Source organism: Mobula hypostoma, chromosome 12 (assembly GCF_963921235.1).
Source record: "Mobula hypostoma chromosome 12, sMobHyp1.1, whole genome shotgun sequence".
Classification (NCBI taxonomy): Eukaryota; Metazoa; Chordata; class Chondrichthyes; order Myliobatiformes; family Myliobatidae; genus Mobula; species Mobula hypostoma.
This window is the reverse complement of record NC_086108.1, coordinates 35,663,588-35,679,466: the sequence shown is the minus strand read 5'-3', so window position 1 is coordinate 35,679,466 and position 15,879 is coordinate 35,663,588. Positions and strand designations below refer to the sequence as shown.

The 15,879-nt window shown below is 43.4% G+C and overlaps 1 protein-coding gene across 1 annotated transcript in view; it reads right to left on the bottom strand.

The window, feature by feature from the left end:
- LOC134355139 (regulator of G-protein signaling 21-like) overlaps nucleotides 1-12,646 on the bottom strand; it is a 28,090-nt gene extending 15,444 nt beyond the window's left edge. The window contains exon 1 of the mRNA XM_063064916.1: nucleotides 12,637-12,646. The gene's annotated coding sequence lies outside the window, so the exon portion shown is untranslated. The remainder of the gene's footprint in view (nucleotides 1-12,636) is intronic.
- Between the last annotated feature and the right edge of the window lie 3,233 nt (nucleotides 12,647-15,879).

Below are 15,879 nucleotides of genomic sequence, written 5' to 3'. Positions count from 1 at the left end.
AAAAGTCCTCTCATATTGGGTCTCTACTCATGAGCCTCACTTTGCCTGGTCGTCTGGTCCACCACTGAGGCAACCTCACTTCATCCTGTAAATCTGTGGAGATGGAGAAAACCCTTGACCTCGCCATACTCCCAAAGGAAAACCACGACTTAGTCATTGCCTTCAGTAAAAGAGAGGCCAGCATCCTGCCATTTCACAGACCACATGACTACGTGCTTGACCTCCTCCTGGGCACCACCACTCCCCAAGGTCCTTTGTTCTTCCTCTTCCCTCCTGACACCCAAGCCATGAATGACTATATCACTGAAGTGCTACAACATGGCTTCATTTGACTATCCCGGTCCCCAGCTGGTGCAGGGTTCTTCTTTGTCAAAAAATAAGATGGTGTCACCATTTCTGCATCGACTATAGTGTGAAGCAATAAAATCACCATTAAGAATTACTACCCTCTCACCTTGATGGATAGTGCATTCCAAACACTCCACAGGGCCCAGATCTTCACCAAACTGGATCTATGGAGCACGTGCAACCTGATCCACATCCACCGGGGGTGGGGGATGAGTGCAAATTAGGCATTCGTAATACACACTGACCATGATGAATACTTGGTAATGCCTTTCAGACTTTACAGGCTTTCATTCATGAGATTCTCTGAGACTTGCTACAAAGCTATGTGTTTGTCCACCTTGGTGATATCTTCATCTTCCACAAGGACTTCCAAGACTACATCTGTCATGTCCGTTTAGTCTTTCAGCATCTCCTCAAAAGCCAACTGTACTGCAAGTTAAAAAAATGCTAGTTCCAAATCCCAGCCAATTCCTTCCTGGGTTATGTCCTTCCACCCCAAGGCATAACCACGGACTCAGAGAAAGCATGTGCCATCATTGAATGGCTCTGACTACACTCCCTCAATCAGCCAGAGTACTTCTTGGGCTTCTCCATTTCTACTGCTGTTTCATCAGGAACTACAGCCAAATTGATGTGGGTGCCGGGACCATCCTCTCCCAACAAGGATCAGACAGGAAGATACACCCTTCTTCTCGTGCAAGTTCAACTCTACACAGCACCATCATGGAATAGGAGACAGGGAGCTACTCGGTATTAAATAAGCCTTTCAGGAATGGAGGCATTGCCTGATTGGAAACACCGAGCCCTTCCTGATTTGAACCGACAAACAGAACCATACAACAGACCTGCCAACTCAACCCACGTTGGGCTCGCTGCCCCCTCCTTCGAGCAGTTCAACTTCACATTCACCATCTCCTATCGACCCAACTCCAAGAACATTAAGGCAGATGCCCTGTCATGACAAATGACCCAGCTGAAATGGAGATCAACCCTTGGACCATCATTCCATCCTTGCAGATCCTTGCCTTGATCAACTGGAATCTTGAGAACCAGATCCACCAATCCCTACAGTCTGAGTCTGCTCTGGGTGACACATCTGACACTGCATGTACATGCTGGCCTCACACCTCTTCAGCCATCCAGGTCCACAGCAGACCCTGGATTTTCTGCAATGCAGGAGCTGGCGGCCCACCATGATTACAGATGTCAATTCATCACTTCTGCCCTCAATGTACCCAGTCCAATCCCTCCAACCAGTGGCCTTCTGGGCGTTTGTGACCCTTACTGTCCCCTGATGCCCATTGTCCCACATTGTTATCGATTTCATCACAGGTTTGCTACCTTTTGATTGCCCATGGTGATCATGACAGTGGTGGACCAGTTCTCCAAGGTCCCCCACTTCATTACCCTCCCCAAAATTCTGACAGCCACTGAGATGACAGATCTGGTTTTCCAAAATGTAGTTTGTCTCCATCATTACCCTCAGGATGTTGTGTCAGACTGGGGCCCACAATTTGTCTTCCACTTCTTGTGAGCCTTTTGCTCCCTCCAACGCACCTCAGTGAGTTTGTCCTCTGGCTGTCATCCGCAGGCCAACAGTGGGTCAGAAAAAGCCAGTTAGCAAGTCAAGAAGTTTCTGCGATGCTTTGCTGTCTCTAACCCTTCCACATGGAAGGCCTACCTGCTTTGGGCTGCACTGTCCCACAATCTATACAGCTTCTCTGCCATGCGTCTGTCACCCTTTGAAGTGCTTCATGGCTCCCAACCCCTGGTGTTCCCCACGGGGGAGCCAACAGTGGATGTTCCGTCCTTGAGGGATCTGGTTCGCTGAAGAGGGCACAGAGGGCCTTCATAGGTGCCAATTATGCTTGCTGCCACCAGGCCAACCATTGACAGTGCCCTGCCAGACTACTCTGGCCTGGAGACTGTGTCTGGCTGTCCACTTGAGATCTGTCCCTGCGCACCGACTCCTACTAGCTCTCACCGCAGTTCCTTGGTCTCTTCAAGATTAACCATCACATCAATCGAGCTACTTCCCATCTCCGGCTGCCACAGTCCTTCAAGATCCTGCCTCAAGCTTGTTGACCATGGACCAATCACCCCAACTAAGCCTGCACCTCTGGAACCCAGGATGGTAGAAGGTGGTCCAATGTGTGTGGTTTGCTGGTTGATGGATTCACATCAGCATGGATGGAACATGCAGTACCTCGCTTGCTACGGAGGGATAAGGCCCAGAGGAGAGATTTTGGGTGCCATCCAGTTTCATCTTGGATCCATCGCTCCAGGGCTGTTAGGTGTCGGCTGTAGTGTGGAGGGAGTTCCTGTCAAGCCTGCACAGGTAGACCCTTCCCAATCTCCACCCAGCTAACAGGAGCCACCTGCAGCCTACTTAAACCCAGCTCTCATCCACAATCCTTGTTCACTAATTGAACCAGACAGCCTCATCCAGTTTCTCCTAGCCTTCGCTTATCTTGTTGCCTGTGAGTTTAGTATCTGTTTTCTCTTGTGGACCCCTGTGGCTTGTTATTTTGCAAGTATCATTTACTGCTAAATTTTCCCACTGCTTTTCTGTGAAGACCCCTCTACATTGCCTGACACAGTGTGGGTTATAGAAAAATTTCAAATTCTGTAAATACAATGCTGTTATAGAATATGTTAATATAGATCATCAGCAGATCAAACAAGATCAACAAGACGGAAAATAGAGTTGAATGGGGATCCTCCATCAGAACAGGGGAAAGTGAAAAAGCAAGTACTGTTTGATGCTTTGAGTTAGTGATATATTTGATTGCATGCTACATTGTTCTTACTTTCAGAGTGGATTTACACAATCTGTAGTGAATAGGGCCCAGGAGCTCTGTGTGGATGAATGCATTATAATGGCCTTGACAGAACCTGCCAGTGATGACATTGTCCTTTCCCAGGAAAAGTGTATCATGGAGCAAATTTATCTCCATCATAGAGGCCTCTCTTGTTGCACTAATAGTTAATACGGTACGTACAGTTTCCAGGATTATTGGCCATTAATGTTAAATAAAAGAACAATTATAAGGTGCAGTGAGGCAAAATTCATTCTTGGTAATGTCACCTGCTCCTCATACTTTGCTTCTAAAATTCAAGTCATGTAATTTCAAAATGTGTTTTATCCCTTTAACCTTTAATGACCTTCGAAGGTTAAGTTACTAGCACACAACAGTGTCAAGAGATTTTAAGGCTGACAAGGTTTATAGTGTACATGGGGAGATGTCTGAGGTTAAAATACCATGGAATAACAAAGCAAGCATTCAACGACCATCAGTCATAGAACAGAACCAGGTCCTTCGGCCCACCAGGTTCATGCCAGTCCATTGCTTTGACATACTCCTGATGGAGTTCTACCACATGAAAAGCTGCCATTGGAATGCAGTCAACGACCCAGACAGAGTGGAGGTGGTGAAGATGTACCAGAATAGAAGGGGGTCCCTTTAGAACAGAGATGAGAAGGATTTTCTTCAGCCAGAGGGTTCTGAGTTTGTGGAATTTATTACCACAGATGGCGGTGGGAGGCCAGAGGATTGGGCATATTTAATGTAGAGGTTGTTAGGTTTTTGATTAGTTGGGATATCAAAGATTATGGGAGAGGGCAGGAAAATTGGGTTTAAAGAGAAAATAAATCAGCTATGATCGGATGGCAGAGCAGACCCAGTAGTCCAAATGGCCTAATTCTGCTCCTCTGCCTTTTGGTCTATGAAGATTATGCAGCAGTCTGTTTGTACTTTGTATCCACGACATGGAATCAGTGACTTTACATTAATTAATGAATTTCAAGGTAAGCCAAATGGCAGAAGCTGTTTTCTGACATGATCAACAAAACAGCATAAATTATACATCGGTTTTTGCATATCTATTCATATTTAACTATGCCGAGAGTTGCTGAAATAGCTGCAATAATTATGCATAAATGATATGGGGCAGCATTAGTTTCACTGCACAGCTGGCAGTGTCATTTGACTGAATATACTTCAGTATAATCTTCAGCCATGGGAACCTAGCAAACAGTATAGTAAATTAGTAAGAGGGGAACGTACTTCAGAACCTCTTGTCATTTCTAGTAATGTGATTATATTCTGACATTTATCTGTTCAGTGTAATGTATACTGATGACAGTCAGTGCTGCATTCATATCAGATCTGAGGCAAGGAAGTCAAATTTGTTGTGGGAAGCAACGCATCTGTGCCAGAATGGATGGGGAAGTAATTCACAGGCTGTTGCTGGCACTGGAGGGCTTGTGTTGTAACGAGAGACTGTTTTAGCCCCAGTGAAGGAGGCTGAGAGGTAACCTGGTTTAGAGGCTATGTGCTGTCATGAGAGGCTGGACAAACTTGGGTTGTTTTCTTTGGAGCAGTGGAGGCTGAGGGGAGATCTCAGAAGAGGTTTATAAGATTATGGGAGGCACAGGGAGAGTAGACAAGGAGTATCTTTTCCCCAGAGTAGAAATGTCTAATACAAGAGGGCGTGCTTTGAAGGTGAGAAAGGGCAGGTTTAAATTGGATGTGAGGGATAATTTTTTTACTCAGAGAGGTGGATGCCTGGAAAGTGCTATCCTGTGTGGTAGTAGAGGCAAATGCATTAGAGGCTTTTAGAAACATAGAAATAGAAAATCTGAAGGCCCTTCAGCCCATAAAGCTGTGCCGAACATGTCCTTACCTTGGAAATTACCAAAGGTTACCCATAGCCCTCTATTTTTCTCAGTTCCATGTACTTGTCCAGGAGTCTCTTAAAAGACCCTATCATATCCGCCTCCACCACCGTCACCTGCAGCCCATTCCATGCACTCACCACTCTCTGCGTAAAAAACTTACACCTGACATCTCCTCTGTACCTACTTCCAAGCACCTTAAAGCTGTGTCCTCTTGTACTAGCCATTTCAGCCTACGGAAAAAGCCTCTGACTATCCACACGATCAATGCCTCTCATCATCTTATACACCTCTGTCAGGTCACCTCTCATCTTCCGTCGCTCCAAGGAAAATAGGCCAAGTTCACTCAACCTATTCTCATAAGGCATGCTCCCCCATCCAGGCAACTTCCTTGTAAATCTCCTCTGCACCCTTTCTATGGTTCCCACATTCTTCCTATCGTGAGGTGAGCAGAACTGAGCACAGTACTCCAAGTGGGGTCTGACCAGGGTCCTATATAGCTGCAACATTACCTCTTGGCTCCTAAACTCAATCCCACGATTGAAGAAGGCCAATGTATCGTATGCTTTCTTAACCACAGAGTCAATCTGTGCAGCAGCTTTGAGTGTCCTGTGGACTCGGACCACAAAATCCCTCTGATCCTCCACACTACCAAGAGTCTTACCATTAATACTATATTCTGCCATCATATTTGATCAACCAAAATGAACCACCTCACACTTATCTGGGTTGAACTCCATCTGCCACTTCTCAGCCCAGTTTTGCATTCTATCAATGTCCCGTTGTAACCTCTGACAGCCCTCCACACTATCCACAACACCTCCAACCCTTGTGTCATCAGCAAATTTACTAACCCATCCCTCCACTTCCTCATAGAAAACATAGAAACCATAGAAAAATTACAGCACAGAAACAGGCCTTTTGGCCCTTCTTGGCTGTGCCGATCTATTTTCTGCCTAGTCCCACTGACCTGCACATGGACCATATCCCTCCATACACCTCCTATCCATGTATCTGTCCAATTTATTCCTAAATGTTAAAAAAGAACCCGCATTTACCACCTCGTCTGGCGGCTCATTCCACACTCCCACCATTCTCTGTGTGAAGAAGCCCCCCCCCAATGTTCCCTTTAAACTCCCCCCCCCCACCCTTAACCCATGTCCTCTGTTTTTTTTCTCCCCTTGCCTCAGTGGAAAAAGCCTGCTTGCATTCACTCATCCGGGTCATTTATAAAAATCACAAAGAGTAGGGGTCCCAGAACAGATCCCTGAGGCACACCGCTGGTGACCAACCTCCATGCAGAATATGACACATCTACAACCACTCTTTGCCTACTGTGGGAAAGCCAGTTCTGGATCCACAAAACATGTCCCCTTCGATCCCAGGTCTCCTTACTTTCTCAGTAAGTCTTGCATGGGGTACCTTATCAAATGCCTTGCTGAAATCCATATACACTACATCTACTGCTCTACCTTCATCAATGTATTTAGTCACATCCTCAAAAAATTCAATCAGGTTCATAAGGCATGACCTGCCTTTCACAAAAATCATGCTGACCATTCTTAATCATATTATACCTCTCCAAATGTTCATAAATCCTGCCTCTCAGGATCTTCTCCATCAACTCACAAACCGCTGAAGTAAGATTCACTGGTTTATAATTTCCTGGGCTATCTCTACTCCTTTTCTTGAATAAAGGAACAACATCTATAGCCTTCCAGTCCTCCAGAACCTCTCCCATCTTCATTGATGATGCAAAGATCATCGCTAGAGGCTTAGTAATCTCCTCCTTTGCCTCCCACAGTAGTCTGGGGTACATCTCTTCCGGTCCCGGTGACTTATCCAACTTGATGCTTTCCAAAAGCTCCTGCACATTCTTTTCTTAATATCTACATGCTCAAGCTTTTCAGTCTGCTGTAAGTCATCCTGACAATCGCCAAGATCCTTTTCCCTAGTGAATACTGAAGCAAAGTACTCATTAAGCACCTCTGCTATCTCCTCTAGTTCCATTGACACTTTTCCACTGTCACACTTGATTGGTCCTGTTCTCTCACGTCCTATTCTCTAGCTCTTCACATACTTGTAGAATGCCTTGGGGTTTTCCTTAACCCTGCCCGCCAAGGCCTTCTCGTGGCCCCTTCTGGCTCTCCTAATTTCCTCCTTAAGCTCCTTCTTGCTAGCCTTATAGTCTTCTAGATCTCCATCATTACCTAGTTTTTTGAACCTTTCGCAGCTCTTCTTTTCTTCTTGAATAGATTTACAACAGCCTTTTTACACCACGGATCCTGCACCCTACCATCTTTTCCATATCTCATTCGAACGTACCTACTCAGAGCCCCACGCAAATATTCCCTGAATATTTGCCACCTTTCTTCTGTACATTTCCCTGAGAACATCTATTCCCAATTTATGCTTTCAGGTTCTTGCCTGATAGCTTCATATTCTCCAATTAAACATTTACTCCTTACTCCAATTACTCCAATTAAACATTTCCCTAACTTGTCTGTTCCTATCCCTCTCCAATGCTATGGTAAAGGAAATAGAATTGTGATCACTATCTCCAAAATGCTTTCCCACTGAGAGATCTGACACCTGACAAGGTTCATTTCCCAATACCAGATCAAGTACAGCCTCTCCTCTTGTAGGCTTATCTACGTATTGTGTCAAGGATCCTTTCTGAACACACCTAACAAACTCTACCCCAACTAAACCCTTCACTGTAGGGACATGCCAATTGACATTTGGGGAATTAAAATCTCCCACCACGACAACCCTGTTGTTATTACACCTATCCAGAATCTGTCTCCCTATCTGTTCCTCGATGACCCTGTTACTATTAGGTGGTCTATACAAAACATCCAATAGAGTTATTGACTCCTTCCTGTTTCTAACTTCCACCCACAGAGACTCCATAGACAATCCCTCCATGTCTTCCTCCTTTTTTGCAGCCGTGACACTATCTCTGATCAGCAGTGCCAAGCCCCCACCTCTTTTGCCTCCCTCCTTGTTCTTTCTGAAACATCTAAAGCCAGGCACTCGAAATAACCATTCCTATCCCTGAGCCATCCAAGTCTCTGTAATGGCCACAACATCAAAGCTCCAAGTACTGATCCACGCTCTAAGCTCATCCACTTTGTTCATAATACTCCTTGAATTAAAATAGACACATCTGAAACCATCGGTCTGAGCGCGTCCCTTCTCTATCAACTGCCTATCTTTCCTCTTGCACTGTCTCCAAGCTCTCTCCAATAGCTTTAGCAAACCTCCCCGCCAGGCTATTGGTCCACTAGGATTGAAGTGCAACCCATTCTTTTTGTACAGGTCACTCCTGCCCCAAAAGAGGTCCCAATGAACCAGAAATCTGAATCCCTGCCCCCTGCTCCAATCCCTCAGCCACGCATTTATCCTCCACCTCACTCTATTCCTATACTCACTGTTGCATGGCACAGGCTGTAATCCCGAGATGACTACTTTTGTGGTCCTGCTTCTCAACTTCCTTCCTAACCCCCTGTAGTCTGTTTTTAGGAACTCCTCCCTTTTCCTACCTATATCGTTGGGACCAAAATGTACCACGACCTCTGGCTGTTCTCCCTCCCACTGCAGGATATCGTGGATGTGATCAGAAGCATCCAGACCCTGGCACTTGGGAATCGCCTGTCTGACCCCCTAACTACAGAGTTCCCATCACTGCTGCCATCCTCTTCCTTTCCCTACCCTTCTAAGCCACAGGGCCAGACTCTGTGCCAGAGGCATGGCCACTGTTGCTTCCCCCAGGTAGGCCGTTCCCCCCCAACAGTACTCAAACAGGAGTATTTATTGTCAAGGGGTACAGCCACAAGGGTGCTCTCTAGTATCTGACTCTTCCCCTTCCCATTCCTGATTGTGACCCACTTATCTGTCTCCCCAGGTCCCGGTGTGACTACCTGTCTGTAGCTCCTCCCTATCACCTACTCGCTTTCCCTGACCGGACAAAGGTGATCGAGCTGCATCTCCAGTTCCCTAAGGGAGATGCAGCTCGTTGCACCTGGTGCAGATCTGGCCTTCCGGGAGGCTGGGAGTCTCCCAGACTTCCCACATCTGACACTGAGTATAGAACACCAGCCGCAACACATTCTTCCTGTCCGTATTCTACATAGGCAACCTACCTCGCCTCGACCCATTACCGTCTAAGCCCCGTTGAGCCAAAGCCTTCCTACTCTGTCTCCCTCTACTCTGGCGCCCACTCTATAAAGTGTCTCCTTTTAAACTCTTCTCACTTTTCTCACTGACTGACATCCACGCACTTGCGCAGTCGTGCCCTGATCGAACCGCTGAAGAAATAACTGTCTCCCTTTAAACTCTTTTCACTTTTAAACTCTTCTCGCTGTTCTCACTGGCTGATGTCTACGCACTTGTGTAGTTGTGCTCCAATCAAATCACTGAAGAAATAAGAGACATTGAAATAGGCACATGAATATGACGAAGATGGAGGGATATGGACATCTTCAGCTAGAAGTGATTTGTTTTTGGGGCTTTTTGATTTACTGTTTAGCTGGTTCCACACAATATTGTAGGCCAAAGGGCCTGTTCTTGTGCTGTACTGTTCTTCTGAGGTTTCTTCATTCACCATGGTCATAGGTAAGGTGAATGGTTGCACTCTCCCCAGGGTAGTGAAGTTTAAAACTAGTTTAAGTTGAGAGAAGAAACATTTAAAGGGGACTTGTGGAGCAAGTTTTTTCCACATAGAAGGTCAGAATTAGGATTAGAATCAGGTTAATTTTCACGGACATATGTGGTAAAATTTGTGGTTTTGCAGCGGCAGTAGGGGGCAAGACCCAGAGTTACTATAAGTTACAAAATAAAGAGTGCAAAAGACAAACATTGAGATAGAGTTCATGGGTTCAAAAAACATTCAGAAGCAGAATGGCAGTGGGGAAGAAAGTGCTCTTAAAACGCTGAGGGTGGTGGGAATATAGAACCAGTTGCCAGAGGAAGTGCTAGAGGCAGGTACAGTTCCAACTTTTAAAAGACAATGACATAGAAATATTTACAGAGACATTGACCAAATACAGACAAAGGGGACTAGCTTAGGAAGGCAGCTTGGTCATCATGGATGTGATGGGCAAAGGGTATTGTATTAGTCCATGATTTTACGGCTCTGTGAAGCATGCACAGAATACTTTGAACTAAGTTATTTAAAAAAATTCTTTATTTATCTTGATAGAAGGAATTTTCCTTAAGATCAGAACATGAAGGCTTATTATGCATTTACATGACTGATCCAAATAGTTTGAATCTTTGAGTTCATTTACGAAATATTAATTTTATTTCTTATTTCCAGATGCTGCCTGATTTGAGGTTTCCAGCTTTGTTTATTTATTTTTGGATTATATATTATTTCTTTTCATATGGAGTCATTGCTTCATGCCTTCATTATTTTGTAGGAAATGATGGAATGTGCAATCCATAACTAGCTATGGGTTTAGTAAATTTATAGCTTATTCAGAGTAGTCAAAGTAGTTATTAGTCTGTCTTGATTGTTGATGTGACTTCCAAAACAGAAGTACAGAATGTGCTGTCGTCCTTTTATGAAAGGCATCAATAGTGATATTGAAATGAGTAATTCAATTCAAATCGAGTCAAGACAAGTTGGCTTTGTTGTTGTGTGGATGAGTAGGGTAAGAGACAGGTGCGGTGAAAAACCTGCTTGTAGCAACATCACAGGCACGGAATATAAATTATACATAAAAGCATCTAGGATCAGGAGAGAATGACTCTGAACTTAAAACATGCAATTTATCGATTATTTTAAGGTAACTTTAGGTGTTTTCTTTTTCTTTGTTAGCACTTAAGATACCGATTTTGAATTAATTTATTTCTGCTTTTGATCTTCATTTTCACAAAGTTTAAATTTTGCCTAGTTTCAATTTTAAGTCAGAACCTTCTATGTTGAAGTCCTACACTACGAGATGGGTCACAGAACTTTAGGCTGATACTTCTGTGCAGGGTTGAGAGAATTCTGCATTGTCAGTGATACTGTCCTTCAGAAAGGACATTAAATCCAGACTTCACTTGCTTCGTAATGTAGATACAAAGGATCTCCTGGTACCATCATAAAGAAGAACTAACGAGATATTCCAAGTGTCCTGATCAAACTTTATCCCTCACTCAACATTGTTTAAAGCAGATTATTTGGTCATGATCACATTGATGTTTGTGGGTATGACAAACTAGTTGTAGCTTTTTTAATGCAACAATAACAACAGCACTTAACTAATTTTCATGCTTTTTGGGTTGTCTTGAAAAGGCACAATATAAGTATTATTTTTCCTCATTATCTTTACTAAATCCAACTGTTTTAGCCAGCTTTATTATAATTTTTGAATAATATACAAGCATAATACTAGAAAGAAGAGTTGCATCTGGTTCATTGGGTTAAATCCCATCTTGTCACACTACTGAATCAATCCTAAATTGGCTTGCTCCTAATTTTGATCTGATTAAGATGGTGTGAAATGGAGATATTTGAAATTCATCCATTTGGCTCTGCAGCATTTGAATTGAAGCAGACAGAATGCTGTTCCTCTCAGCACCCTGTGACACACCGAGCAGCAACATTGCCATTTCTTCAGTCCTTGCCTTTATTTTTTACGAGGCCGAGTTGCTCGGTCGATGCTCAACCCAGGGCAGATGGAAAGCGTGCAAGGAACCAGCCGGATTAGAACCTGGGACCACTCACCTCAAAGTCCAGTGTGGATGTCACTGCACCACCGGCCAAGTGAGGACAGAGGTGCCTCTCATTTTTTGCGACTAAAGGTTCTTAAGTAGCTTCCACTGGCAGTAAAAGCAAAAAAAACCCCAAAAACCTCAACAGTTCAGGTAGCATCTATGGAAGGAGAAACAGTCAATGTTCTGGGTTTGAATCCCTTCATTTCAGATATCCAGCATCTGCAGCTTTCTGTTTGATATCTACTGGAAGTACCTGTGATGAATCACTTGGATTCAGTACTGGTGGCATGGGTGGTTAACAAATCCATCATACACAAAGAATCCCAGGATGAGCAATATTGCAGTGAATGGCTTACCTTGTGGAACTCCCGCTAAAGAATTAAGACATGGGGTAAGGAGAATAGGGATGGGAAGCAAGCAGAAATATGTGACAAACACTTCCTAAATTGTAGTCCTTTAAAACACCGACCACACTATCTTGCAGTCTTTTCACCTCACGGAAGTAGCAAACCAGGTCACTTGCATGGAAAAAAGATTCAATCGTGTCAAATTGATCTCTTACAGTATCTGTGGAAGCAACATCAAAGGACATCCCAAAAATTTACATCATTAATATAAGGATCCTTCAAATCTGGGTGATATTTCAAACATTCAGCAAAAATACAAGGAACATGTTCTAAACAGTGTTGCGCAGTTCCAACCTCTGCATAAGGTAATTATTAGTGGATAGATTTTAGTGGATGCAACATTACTAAAGTTTATGATGAAGAATACTGAAATATTTCATATTCTGTCACAATATCAGAAACAGAATTTGCAATACTTTACTGTAAAAGTTGTTTCCTCTTTGTAATAACTAAACAAATTATAGAAATTGAAAAATTCACATGACCAAAACTTACACGTTCTTCTCTTGTCCTGCTCTCAACCTGTCGGGTGAGGACAATGCCTTACCTGGATAAGTCTGATGCAGCTGGCAGGTTTATCTGCCCTTTAGCTGACAGTGATCCTCTCCACCTTAACCCTTTCACATGCCAGACCAAACTAGTCATTCCTTGGCATTGGTAATTTACGGTGAGTGCAATCCAACCTTTGACATTGGGGTGGAAAGGGTGAACATGAGGTTGTGGAATTGGAGCTGATCGAACCAACAGTGGAAAGTAATGCAGTATTCAATATGCATTGTCCCTCTGAAAGGATGTCCTCTCACTCAGGTTCAAGGTTAATACAGCCCCAAAATAGCAAAGTTGCTGCTTCATTTGGAAACACTGATGTTTGTGCTATCAAAATAAGCAGTCACCGAATGAACTGAATGCAAATATTTGGTGACATTTCTAATTTCTCAATTTGCAGGAGATATGGTTAAATGCTCTGGTAAAGATTTTGGTTCTCATATTTCATATGCCGAAAAAAGAAGGGATTTCAGAGCAATTTCATTGCCCCTCGTATTTCAGTGTAACCTATTACATACACTGACATGGGATTGCAGGTAAAAATAATCCTTCTGTTTGCACTAATGGGCAGGGTTACCTTGCTACAACCCATTTGCAACACAAATCAGTAAATTGGCACAATTTTAAATTCAAAGATGAGGTAAACAGCAGAACAAGACCTTGAGTTCAAACATTCAATCTGTTGTGGTAAGGCTATATTATGAAATGGCTTAACACTGTTAACGGTGATGACATATTATACAAGAGATATTTTAATATTACCTGAGGATTTTCCCACATTTCTTTAAATTGCAGAAGAGACTTACTATGCATTGGTTCATCACACGATTCAACCTGCCACCAGATTTTGATGGATTATGATACCTTATTAGCAACTGAACACATTGAGTGGCACCAGTCTACTGCTGAGCTCCAAATGATTTTCCCTCCAGATGTGCCCCTAACTTTGTTCTTCTTGATAGAGCAGGAATGTAGCCTTTTGCCCAGCAGGGTGTTGATCTCAGGGAACCTGAAATAAACCAGTCGCCTTCTCCATGAGCCCAGTTTTGCAGCACACACTACTGCGGCTGTCAGGCAGTGAAATCTGTCCATAGACCCACTGCAGGTTGGTGGAAATCAGGATAAAATTGTGGACATAGAAAACCTGAAGCCAAATGCTAGAAATAATCAAAGGTCATGCAACACTCTCTGAGAGAGAAATAGAGGACTGGTTTAAGTCAAAGACCCTTTGCAAACGGATGGCAAATTAAACAACACAAACATGGCAAATTCATTGAAATTAATGGGAGACATTGTCTGTCTGGAGAATGATCACCAAAGCTCTTCATTTGACTTAAAGAATTAGTTCAAATAATTTATCGGTAGACGACATGTGCACCTGTGTGGATGTTTTGAGTGTGTGTCTATGTTCATGTGTGCACGTATTCATTTTTACATATTGTGTGTGCATTCATTTTAATGTGCTTCTGTGTGTGTTTATGCCTGCTTCTGTCTGTGTTTGTATGCTTGTATGTAGTGTGTATGTATGGTGAGCATATGTGTGTGTTCATGGTTCTTTTTGTGTGTCTGTATGTTCATGTGTGTGGTGTGTATCTGCATGTGTCTTTGAGGCTGTGGTGTGTGTGTGAGTGTGTGAGTGTGTGTGTGTGTGTGTGTGTGTGTGTGTGTGTGTGTGTGTGTATGTCTGTATGTGTGTGCCTTTGTGTAATGTATGTTATGTTTGTACTTTAAACAAAGTTGTCTGGATTTTCATACACAATATGTGTGTTTGTGTAGGTGTGTGCATTTGTGTATGCACATATTCTTGTGTGTGGTTACCTGCACATAATCATTTGCTTCTGTGTGTTTCTGTGTAATTGTGTAAGTGTGTTTGTGTATAGTTCATGCCTGTGTGTTTGCATGCATAACTTTGTTTGTGGGCATGCGTGTGGTTTCCTATGTATAGTGAGTATATGTGTGTTTTCGTGTTCGTACGTGAGTGTGTTTGTGTGTCGATGTATATTCATGACTTTGTGTGTGTTCTTGTTGTATGTGCTTGTGGCTGTCTATATGTTTGTCATGTATAAGTGTGGTTCATGTGTGTTTGTGAGTGTGTCTGTGTATTGGAATACGCGTGTGTATGTTTCTGTTTTTAATTTGTGTATGTGTTCATTGCTGTGTTTGTGCCTGTGTGTGTATATTTTTGTTTTGTGGATGCTTTGGATATGTGGGTTGTGATTAAGTATGTGTGTTGTGCATGTTGTGTGTGTATATGTGTAGGGCTTATGCCTGTGCCTTATGTACAGAATGTGGCTTTTTATATGTTCGGTGTGTGTTATTGCGTTCATGTCCAGTTAAGTGGCCATATGTGTACATATCTTTGTTGGTCCGTGTTCATGCTTTGTGTGTTTGTTTGTGTATAGAACTGCAAACAGGAACACGGTTCTACAAAGATGTTGTTAAGCTCATTGAACTTCTTTTCACACTGGAAAAAAGGGGAAGTTTGAAAACATCAAAGCAGGAACTGGAAGAGCACCTGGAAAAGATTCACACTGACTTGAAAAGGCAGGAGTGTATGATCATTCCATCTGACATCCCGCTAATTCAGCCCACCCTCCCCCCCCCCACTTACCACCTGGATTCTGACCCTGCGAAAAGAAGAGAAGTGGAGAAGGCAGTCTGATGGCAAGAGTGACAATTGCTCCTCGGCATAATGGGCTATCATATAGGTTTTATAAGAACGCACCAAATGTCTTGGAGTTTCTTTGGAGGGGCATGAGGGTAGTGTGTCAGAGGCAAATAATGCCCAACATTGGCGGTGTCCTGATTCCAAAAGAAAAGGGTGTAGAAAACATCAGTCAGTTTCGACAAATCTGCCTTCTGAATGTCGAAGGGAAAATCTTCTTCACGGTAGTAGCACAGAGGGTGGCCAGCTACCTGGAGAGAAACAAGTATGTTGATACATCTGTACAGAAAGCAGGAATTCCAGGGTTCTCCAGGTGTTTAGCATGATATGGCACCAGATCTAAGCAGCCAGGAAGGACAAAAGAAATCTCTGTGATCTTCCTGGATTCGGCAATGCATTGAGCTCAATTCCCCATGCACTACTCTGGGAAGCATTTGACTTCTTCCAGATACCAGAGCCCATCACAACGCTGGTGAAGTTGTTCTTTCAAGTCCTGCAATTGTGCTTCACAACAGCAGATTTTACCA